The sequence below is a fragment of the Solanum pennellii genome, chromosome 10 (assembly GCF_001406875.1).
Source record: "Solanum pennellii chromosome 10, SPENNV200".
In the NCBI taxonomy this organism is placed as follows: Eukaryota; Viridiplantae; Streptophyta; class Magnoliopsida; order Solanales; family Solanaceae; genus Solanum; species Solanum pennellii.
This window is the reverse complement of record NC_028646.1, coordinates 67,560,788-67,572,709: the sequence shown is the minus strand read 5'-3', so window position 1 is coordinate 67,572,709 and position 11,922 is coordinate 67,560,788. Positions and strand designations below refer to the sequence as shown.

At 35.7% G+C, this 11,922-nt stretch overlaps 1 pseudogene; it reads right to left on the bottom strand.

Annotated features, from left to right (window-relative positions):
- Nucleotides 1–334: 334 nt before the first annotated feature.
- LOC107001545 lies at nucleotides 335–5,787 on the bottom strand (annotated as a pseudogene).
- Nucleotides 5,788–11,922: the final 6,135 nt, after the last annotated feature.

Sequence of the window (11,922 nt, the reverse complement as noted above, 5' to 3'; positions counted from 1 at the left end):
TCATAGCCCAAGTTTAGTTGTAATCCAAGTAATACCATAAATTGTATTTAATAAAGAATAGATCTCATCCATACATTGGTTACTTGATGGACGTACCAGATTAAATCATAACCTTTATAAATTGGTCCTCCCTCCACCCATTAGGGTTATCACATATTCTCTACATTAATTCTATCGCTGACGGTTGTGATAACATAAAGTTAAGGCAAGGAGGTAGAAATCAATTTACGACTAAGCTTCCGCTTTTCTCTGTGATAATGTCTTTCTCAACAGATATGTGCCCCTAACAATCTCTATGTAAGATTATCGTGTTCAAGATCCTGATATTATGCATTCAAGTATTTAATATTACAACAACTTCACGATCACTGATAGTCACTCTTGCTGGTTGTCTTGCAAACTTTTTGAGCTTCTTCGTAAGGATAGTTAGTCTCTATGGTAATGCCACCACCTTTATTCTAAAGTAAGAAGTCATAGGCGACGGTTATTAGTCCGCCCTTACAACCTTTTTTCTGCGTAGAGCAATCCAATAGTTATTGTTCCGAAAGTGAGATTAGTTCGTTCTTTGCAATTTGATATGCCCTTTCTATAGTCGAGGAGAAATGCTCAAAAACATCCACATACACCTTGATACTTGATTCTTGTGACACTTGCCCTCTTGTTCTAGTCCATGCTAAATGTTAACTAAGATTATTAGGTTTAGGTTTAGGTTTAGACTTCCATACTGGGCTTAAGCCCACTGTAATTATGTAACTATATATATCGCTATGCATAATGGAAAACCCCACGAAGTTGTATTTTCTAATTCGACACAGCTTCTACATGGTATCAGAGCCTCGACCGGGAATCAAATCCTAGCCGAGAGCCCAACTATTCCGCCGCCAAAATAAAATCCTCAAATCGTCGCTGCAATCTCGCACGACAGAATAATCGAATTGGCAGATCGACACAGTCCCACGAAGAATCATGACAGGCGAGTCCATTCATCAATCCAGCAGCACTGTTTCCACAGCGACTGTTGCGAAGATTCGACCGATTCATGATCCGAGTTCCGTCTACTATTTGCACCCATCGGAAGGACCAAGCAACTCTCTAACTAAATACCTGCTAAAGGGAGACAATTTCGATGTTTGGGAACAAGCGATTTGTCATGCACTTGAAGGCAGAAGCAAGATCGGTTTTCTATATGAAAACGAGTTTCCAAAACCGACGAATGATTTAGAACTCGATGCTTGGAAAGCAAATAACTCCATCATATGTTCATGGATATTTAATAGTGCTGACGAAACGATCCAGCCTAGTCTCGTCGCCCACAAAATTGCCCACGAACTATGGACTGATATAAAAGCAAGATACGGAGGTACGAATGCTCCAAAATCTTGGCAGCTGAAGTCAGACCTACAAACGTTGCGGCAAAAAGGTCAATCTGTAGTTTCTTACTACAATCAGTTTATCACGATTTGGAACCAATTGTACGGGTCGATCGATCCAACTTGCGGCTGTATATGTCCTGCGGCTGCCAAAATGCGTCTTCGCTTTGAGGAGGAGAAGACGCAGGCCTTTCTTCTAGGGCTGGACGATGCACAATTTGGAGCCACTCGCTCCCAAATTCTCGGCACCCGACCACTCCCTGTCCTTAATGAAGCATATTATCTTGTCTCTCAAGAGGAGAGACATAAATCGATTGTGCGCAACCGAGATGACCAAACTGATGGACTGGCATTCGCGGCTGAAAATCAACCCACACAAACCCCGAAATACAAATGCACTCATTGCGGAAAAACTGGTCACTCTGCAGAACGGTGCTTTCTTTTGATAGGATTTCCTAGCGGAGGAAGAAGGGGTCGTGGGGGAGGACGCGGAGGTAGAAGTGGTCGTGGTTCTCCTTCTGGCAGAGAACAAAGTGCAGGCCGAGGTGGGGGCTTGGCTGCACACGCTGACAGCTCCACTGCACCAGCAGCGACAATCGGCAGCAACCAAGCGACAATCGGCAGCAACCAAGGCACGACTATTCCTGGATTATCGGCTGAACAGATGACTCGATTATTGCATATGCTAGACACTCCTACACAATCTGCCAACCACACGGGTACGGTACACGCTTTGTCACCCGATTGGTTAATTGATAGTGGTGCTTCACATCACATGACGGGTAATTTTTTATCACTTTATGATATTACATCTGTCCCTGAGTGTTCTATTGGTCTGCCGGATGGCACTCGAGTTGTGGCAAATTCTTGTGGGAGTGTACAGATTTCTGATAACTTAACTTTGCACAATGTATTATTTGTCCCTAACTTGAAGTGCAATCTGATCTCTGTTGGCTGTCTGATTAAATCAAATAATTGTCGTGTGATTTTTGATGATTGTTGTTGTGTGATACAGGACCGTGTTTTGACAACGGAGATTGGTCGGGGTACAGCTCGTAACGGGGTATACGTGTTCCAGTCTCAAGCCTTCGTGTCAGCTTCTAGAGCCAACCAAGTCGAGTTACTACACAAGCGACTGGGTCATCCATCTCCTGCAATTTTATGTTCCCCTCCTTTTAATAACACCCCCTCAGATGTCAAACATTTAGAGTCGTGTGAGATCTGTTTTTATTCTAAGCAAACTCGTTCAAATTTTCCTTCTAGTTCTAATAAAGCTGCGTCCATTTTTGATTTAATTCATTGCGATTTATGGGGTCCTTACTCCACTTGTCTGTCTTCTGGGTCACATTATTTTTTAACCATTGTCGATGATCATTCTAGAGCTGTCTGGGTGTACCTCGTTAGAGATAAAAGTGAAGTCACATCCTGTTTAAAACAATTTCTTACATTAATCCAAACTCAGTACCACAAAACTATAAAAATTATCCGTTCTGACAATGGTACTGAATTTCTTAACACTCCTCTCCGTCAGTTTTATCATGACATGGGCGTTCTTATCCAAACATCATGCGTCGGTACCCCCCAACAAAATGGAAGGGTCGAGCGCAAACACCGTCATATCTTAAACGTAGCACGCTCTTTAATGTTCCAAGCATCACTACCAGTCGAGTTTTGGGGGGAGTGTGTCCGTACTGCGGTTTATCTCATCAATCGCACACCTAGTCGTATCCTCGGTGGCAAATCCCCATTTGAAATACTAAATAACACCCCACCAGATATATCCCATCTACGTGTTTTCGGGTGTCTGTGTTTTGTTCGAAACATCCAGCGTCCACCAAATAAATTTGCACCTCGAAGTCTCAAATGTATGTTTCTAGGTTATCCTTCCGGGACAAAAGGTTGGCGGGTATACGATTTGGAAACTCATCGTTTCTTTCATACGCGTGACATCTCGTTTGATGAAACGACCTTTCCTTTCGCTCCCACACATACCAACCAGCAGCCCAAGACGTCCAAACCACCGATCCACCAAGCAGATTTTCCGAACAACATTGCTGTCCCTACCCCGTCAACCAATTCCAACACTTCATTTAATTCCCAGCCACACAGCAGCACGCCCCAACAGTCAGCACCCACACCCATTGTGCCTCCCATCGACAGCAGCACGTCTCAACAGCCAACACCCACAATGCCTTCCATCGACAGCAGCCCTCCCATCGACCAACGCGATAATTCACCAAATCCACCACCTACCCGTGCTTCGAGTCGTGTCCGTCATCCACCTAGCTATCTTTCTGAATATGTGTGTCAATCTGCTACCAACGTACCTTCCGTTACTTGTCCCACGACGAGTCCTCGTTCAGGTACACGGTTCCCTATCACTAACTACGTTCATTATGACAAATTACATGACAGATATCGTGGTTTCTTGGCTGCCATTTCTACTACAGACATCCCCAGATCATTTCGAGATGCTGTTAAATTTGCTAATTGGAGGGAGGCTATGCAAACAGAAATCCGAGCCTTGGAAAATAATCAGACTTGGGTGTTAACCGATCTTCCAGCCGGTAGACGCGCTCTGGGTTGTCAATGGGTGTACAAGACAAAATATCATGCCGATGGATCTAAAGAAAGGGACAAAGCACGGCTGGTTGTTCTGGGTAATCATCAAGAATTTGGCACAGATTACACGGATACTTTTGCTCCAGTTGCCCGAATGGGAACTGTACGAATTCTTTTGTCAGTTGCCGTTGCCAAGAATTGGGAAATTCACCAACTGGATGTAAATAACGCCTTTCTACACGGAGATATCACCGAGGAGGTCTACATGCGGCTTCCACCCGGCTACTCTACCGCACACCCAGGCAAAGTATGTAGACTGCAAAAATCTCTCTATGGTTTACGGCAATCACCCAGAAATTGGTTTGAAAAACTGACAATTGCATTGAGGCGTTATGGTTTCAAACAGGCTCATAAGGATCATACTCTGTTCATCTTTCGACGTGGCGCCGACTTCCTAGCTATCTTAATTTATGTCGACGACATTTTAGTCACAGGTAACAACCTCACTCTATGTGCTTCATTCAAAAAATATTTACACAATTGTTTTCAGCTGAAGGACTTAGGGCCTTTGAAATATTTTCTGGGAATCGAATGTGCCCGTTCGTCAACCGGTTTAGTGTTGTGCCAACGCAAGTACGCTCTGGAAATCCTGCAGGAAGCTGGCCTCACTGGCTGCAAACCGGCATCGACCCCTTTGCCTCCTGGTCACGGCTTGGCTATGTCGACCAGCGCGCTGATTCGAGATCCAAGTAAATATCGTCGTCTGGTTGGTCGTCTCATCTATCTGACTATTACGCGCCCGGACTTGGCTTATTCAGTTCATCTCCTGTCCCAATTTATGCATGAGCCCAGAGTTGACCATCTCAACGCTGCTATGCGTGTGTTGCGTTACCTCAAAGGTCATCCTGGTCAGGGCATCCTTCTCCGCGCAGATAGTAACTTACAGATTATGGCGTATTGTGACTCTGATTGGGCTACATGCCCTCTCTCTAGAAAGTCTGTCAGCGGCTATTTTGTCATGTTGGGATGCTCTCCCATTTCTTGGAAGACCAAGAAACAGACTACAGTCTCTCGCTCTTCTGCCGAAGCTGAATACCGGGCCATGGCTGACACTTGTTACGAAATTCGGTGGATTCAGCATATTCTTGGATGCCTTGGAGTCGCAACTACCGCAATTCCAAGGCTATACTGTGATAACCAATCTGCTCTCTACATCGCTGCTAATCCAGTATTTCATGAGCGTATGAAACATGTCGACATTGATTGTCATATTGTACGTGAATGCGTACGACGTCACGAGCTCTCCACTCATTACGTTCCCACGCGACTACAGCTAGCTGATTTGTTTACCAAACCTTTATCTCATCCTACTTTTTCGTTTCTTGTATCCAAGTTGGGCATTCACGATGTTCATGCTCCAACTTGAGGAGGAGTGTTAACTAAGATTATTAGGTTTAGGTTTAGGTTTAGACTTCCATACTGGGCTTAAGCCCACTGTAATTATGTAACTATATATATCGCTATGCATAATGGAAAACCCCACGAAGTTGTATTTTCTAATTCGACACAGCTTCTACACTAAATGAAACTTCAACCACACTATCATATTTGAAGGACGTTGTTGTAGCTATTGATTCTTGTTGGGATAATAATAATAATGAAGTGTCGATCTCTATAAATGATGTTGTAAATTCCTCAGTGGTTAGAGATCAGCATATTTATACATGGCTAACTTATAACGCTTAGTTTCGTTTTTGTTGAACGGTTCGATGAACTCAACGTAATCCTTAAATGTTTTGAAGCGATGTTCCATTTCTATATATTTTTGTATACACGTCCATGATGAACCATCCATTTTTCATGTCTTTCAAGCATGGGTAATTCTTTTAAGTCGCGGGAAGTTACTATAGAAGGACATATATAGACTAAGAATGGAAAAAAGAACAAGAACAATAATATTCTTGATTCAAAATTTGAAAGCCATTGATACTAAATGTAATGAAATATTTATTCAAATATAGGAACAAGTTAAAAACTAATATGGATGCTGAGGGAATTAGCACACATCGATTTAACAGAGTCTATATAAGCACAATATGGGCAGCACAAAAAGGATTGAAAATGTCTCTCAATTAGATTGACTTTCAATGCTAATATAAAATATTGATACAAGAATGTGAATTTATAATTAATTCAATAAATATGAAACTTGAAATAAGATGACAACAATCAATTATTAAGGAAAAGAGGCATAAAAAGTGATCATATAACTTTAATAATAAAACATGTCATTTTAGTAGTGATTATAAAATTGTGACATAACGATAACAATAAAAATAATAAATAGTCATTGTAGTAAGAATAATTGTGGAAAAACAAAAATTGACATTATTAATTTTAAAGCTCAAAAACAGGGAATTAGAATAAATGATAGGTCGAAATTAGGTGTCAAGACTCATTTCTGAATTCACGCCTTAAATCCAACTGATTTTGCCTTACATATTTGCGTAATATCGTGTCACTTCACTTCACCATATATACAGTGGAAAAATATTAAGAATTCAAAGAATGTGGGAAAAATTACTATAGAACATGTGAGATCAAAATATTACGTCAATATTGTGTGAATCTCTTTTTATTTCGAGTGAATTGTATGAGGTTTTCTCTTGCTATTTTTTACTCCCTTTTATATAGTGGATTGCTTGTCTCTTCTTGTGTATTAGGTCGATAGACTGAACCACATTAAATTATTGCGTCTCTTCTAATATATTTTTTGGTTGTCTTTTTATTCATGGTCTTTCGAGGTTTGCATTGTTATCTTCTGGCACTTGATTATTTTGGTCCTAAAAAGTGGTATCAAAACGAAGTTATAAAGAAGTGTTGATCTTAGCTGATACAATTCTAGCCACGATATATTTGACAATAATGAAGATTTTTGTTTGAGAAGTTTTATCAAAGAGGTTTTATGTGTCGATACATTGATTTAATAGATGAGATTTTGAAGATGGAGATTCAACCAGATAAAGATTGTGCGTAGAAAATGAAGCAATTTATTTTGAAGATTGTGCACACAAGATGCACGTGTGGTCCACGAGATGCACGCGTGGTACACGAGATGCACACGTGATACACAAGATACACGTGTGGCACACCGGATGCATATTTGCTGCACGAGATGAACATGTGACACATGAAATGCACGTATGACACACACGATGCACGTGTGGCAACCGAGATGCACATTTAGCGCACAAGATGCATGCATGATCTACGAGATGCACATTTAGCGCACGAGATGCATGCATGATCTACGAGATGCATGTGTGGCACATGAAATACCCGTATGACACACTAGATTCACTTGTAGCACATGAAATACTCGTATGACACACTAGATTCACGTGTGACATACGAGATGCATGTGTGGCATACGAAATGCACGTATAACGCACAAGATATACGTGTGGCACACCAAACACATATTTGGCACACAAAATTTGCTTTTGTTGTTTTCATTTTTTTGGGTTATCTAATTTCTAAGTTTCAAATTTAGGTATGTTGACAAAGTAGATGAATTTGGTCAATTATTTAGATCCTATGAATTTGGTCAAAAGTTTAATACAATTGGATAAAGGAGAGTTTGGTGCATTAGAATAGAAAAAAATAAGAAATTAGTTCACTTTTAAGGAAACTAGTATGCGTGTGTGTTCGCACGTTCCGCGGATAACTAAAATGTAACAATTTTATAATTAAAAATAATTAACTTATTGATTTTTTCTAAGGATACTATTAATTTATTGATCATCTTTTTCTTTTATTAAATATTAAATACTTTAAATATTTTTACTTGTGTATACTTTATTTTTTCCATATCGTTTGAATAGAAAATATCTTTAATTGTGCATTGACGATGAATTTCTCACTCTAAAAAATGATTGTTCTAATGGATAATACTTAAAAAATGAAAAAAAAACTTTTCTTAAAAAGGAGACATATAGAATGAATGAAGCAAATGGATGAATGGGCAGGTGCTTGCTTTTATTATACGAATTCAAATACAAAAGGTCATTACATATTTGAAACAAATCTTATTTTCACATATTTATTTTCTTCAAATTTAAATCAAACCGTATTTGATTATCCTTTAAGTAAATTTTCAGATTTAAATGGCAAATTAGATAAACATGAAATTATATATAGATAGAAGATTTAGTTAATTAATTATAAATTTAATTTAATTCTTTAAAATTTTGTGAAAGATTATACTAATTATTATAATATATTTTATTTCTCATATTTTTTAACCCAAAATCAAAAGGATAAAAATATTTTGAAAACAGTAAAAAGTTAAGGTAACTTTAATTTTTTGATTTTTTTTTTAAAAAAAATTGCAAAAACTGATTCTTGCATTTTTAGTTATTTTTGTAATGTTTGCTATTTTTATTTTTTAATTTTATATTTTAAATAAATTTAATAATTCTTAATTTTTTTTTTTGTGATCCTGACACGTAGACGTTTTTACTTCTCCTTTTATATATAGATATATAGATAGATTTGTGGTGCTAACAGGTAGGCATTTTTACTTCTCATTTTATATATAAATAGATTCGAATTCATAAAACAAGAATTTCTTATTTTTCAAGGTTTCATTAATCCAAATATAAATAGTCATGAATTATGCCTAACAGAAGCAAGTCATGTGAGAAAGGTCAAATTGAAATAATTATTATGACCTTTAAATGCTAAATTAAAGTCTAATCGTTCATGCACTAGAGAAATTCTACCAATACTCTATAACAAGCAAATGTTACTTTGAATTTTTTATTCTATCATCATTCTTTTTCTAACAACTAGGTGTAATTGAATTGAGAAAAATATAATAATGTGGTCTACATCAATATTATTTACGGTTCCCTATTATTCATATGCTCTAATAGATATCAAACTATTCTCATCTCATAAGAATACTACTACTAGATGGAAACTTCAAACATTTTAAGCCTAAAGTTTATACATAAAGTACAAAAATCTTATATGTTTGGGGGTTTAGTTATATCATATCACGAAAATTTCTCCAATTACAAAAATTTCAGTTTTTATTGCTCTCGAATACATTTTTTTAGTTTTTCAAAACGTTGCAAATGATATATTATTAAATCAGAGGGATGTATCCGAGAGGAGATGAATATATATGAGAAGTAGGGACGTATCGGAGAGGGGATTTTGTAATTTTTTTTAAATGATAGAAAATTTTAGAAATTATGATAACTTAAATCGTATATTTATGTAAATTTCCAAAGTTTATTGGGTAAGAATAGTTTGGCATGATTTTCTAAATATGAGGTTTCCTTACTACAACCAAAAGAAGAAAGATTAAATACAATTGACAAAAGGAGGGTTCGATGCAGTAGGATATAGCCAAAAAAAAAAAAACAGAAATTTGTTTATATTTGGGAAATTCAGACTCACAACATCACATGTGTAAAATAAAAATGGAAATCAATAATTTGTCAAGGTCATTATTCCAAACATAAGGTAAAAGTAGCAGTAGGGAATTAAACCCTTAAATTCTTATAAACATCGCATGTGTACAACTTATATTATCCATAAAACAATGTTTTTCGCTCCATTTTATAAAATTCATTCGGTAAACTTTCAATAAATACATTCAATAAATGATTGAACATGTAATAATAAAAATTAATTGTTTAAGCAATTATTAATCTTTTTCAAGGTGTAGTGATATATTCGAAAGGGAATTTTTGTAAAAAAAAAATTAAAATGATGAAATTTTTTAGAGATTATAATATCTTAAATTGTATATTTATGTAATCTTTTCAAAAAGGGAAAATGCACAAGTACCCCCTCAACTTATGCCCAAAATTCCAGAGACACACTAATATTATACTAAGGTCCTATTACCCCCTGAGCTTATTTTATAAGTAATTTTCTACCCCTTTTTGGCCTATGTGGCACTAGCTTGAAAAAAAAAGTCAACCAGCATTGGACCCACAAGATAGTGCCACGTAGGCCAAAAAAGGTTAGAAAATTATTAATTAAATAAGTTCAGGGGGATAATAGGACCTTAGTATACTATAAGTGTGTCTATGAGATTTCGAGCATAGGTTGAGGGGATAGTTATACATTATCCCTTTCAAAAAAATAGAACTTTTTTCATATTTGGGAAATTCAAATTCACAACATCACATGTGTGAACTAACATTATTTGTTTTTTGATGTTTTCTTCAAATTTCAAACGCTAAAACTAATTACCACTATTTCAATATTATTATATCAATTTATCAAATTTAGTACAATGGTACTTATATTTTTAAAATACTTGAGCCGAGCTGTATTAATCCAACTTTGTTATGTTAGTAAATCAATAATACCCTTCCAAAATAAAATAATCTATAAAAAAATTTCTATTATATTTATTTTTTGTAGTGATAAATAAACAGGTCAAACATTCCTTGTATTAAACTACCTTTATCACATGTATTAATTTTCACATGATCAACTACGTGTAGTGGTGGTAAATGGTTGGATTGGATTGGATTTGTATGAATTGAATATGGTTACAGAAAAAATAGTTTGGATTACAATCCATCCAAATATAATATCGGTAATATTATGGATTTGGTCAAATATATATGAATTTTTGACCAAAATAAGTCATTCTATAAATCAATATACCAAAATAGTATGTTTTTAATTTTTTTTACAAAACTAGTATAAACGTGATTCACAGTAATGTTTTATGCTTTATTTTATTTAAAAAAATTTAATGGGAAAAAAAGCAAAAGTTCTACGAGCAAAAAGAAATAAAACGTTATTGACAATAATGTTTTATACTTCGTTATCTCGAATCACGTTTTAGAGCTAAAACGTTACTCAAAAGTAACATTTTATATTTTAGTACTGTAGACACGTTTTATCCAGTCACGAGCTCTGCATTTAAAAAATCGATTCCTGTATTTTACAAATTATAAAACGTAACTGATAATCACGTTTCTTATATAAAACGTAACTGTCAATCACATTTTATGTAAATTTAGTCACGGGGCATCGGATTAAGAATAAAATCCTGCTACATTGAAATCTTACAGATCATAAAACGTTACCGCTGATCACGTTTCTACATTAAATTGTGACTATCAATTACGACACTATGTTAAAGTCAATTTTTTCATTTTTTTACTGACGACAAATGGTTATAGAATGAACCTTGTTGAAACAAATGTTCTATACAATCCAACAATATTAATTCAAAATTTTGTTTGTGTAGCCCAATTTTGAAATAATATTTACAAAGGCATGAATTAAATAAGTCAAGTCAATATATCATATTGTGTTATTATTTTTACCATAGGTTTCAAATATTTTTCTGATTTATTACTTAGAAAGATGATTCATTTTTATGTGTAGGAATAAAAATGGCAAATTTTGAACATAATGTGATGGTTGCTTTGTACTGGGGTGGCGAAATAATTACTGAAATGAACGGATGCAGGTAGACTGAATGTGGTAGAATGATTATTAACATGTATACTTCAATGAAGTATGTTGAATTGGTTGAATTATTGCATGAGAAAATGGGTACAAGTAGTGAAAATATTCAAATGGATATCTCGGGAAAATATCCTTGTTCGATTCAAGGTAACCATACAAGGTTCATTGAGTTTAAAATTGTGGATGATCAATCTTTGCTACAATTTTTTTTTATACCTCAAAACTTTGCGGATAAGATTGACATAAATGTTTTGGAAATGTATGTAAAGACCAAATCAACAAATCAAAATGATATATTTCAAATTAGTGGTCAACATGGTTATCACATGAATTTATTGTCTCAAAATTATGGATTTGTCACGGTTAGTCAACCTCATTATGCAGAGCCGATTGCTCAACCACCATTTCAACAAATGTTAATGCATGACCAACGATCATTTGGCGAAGGTTCAAGTAGCCAAAGACATGTTGACAATAG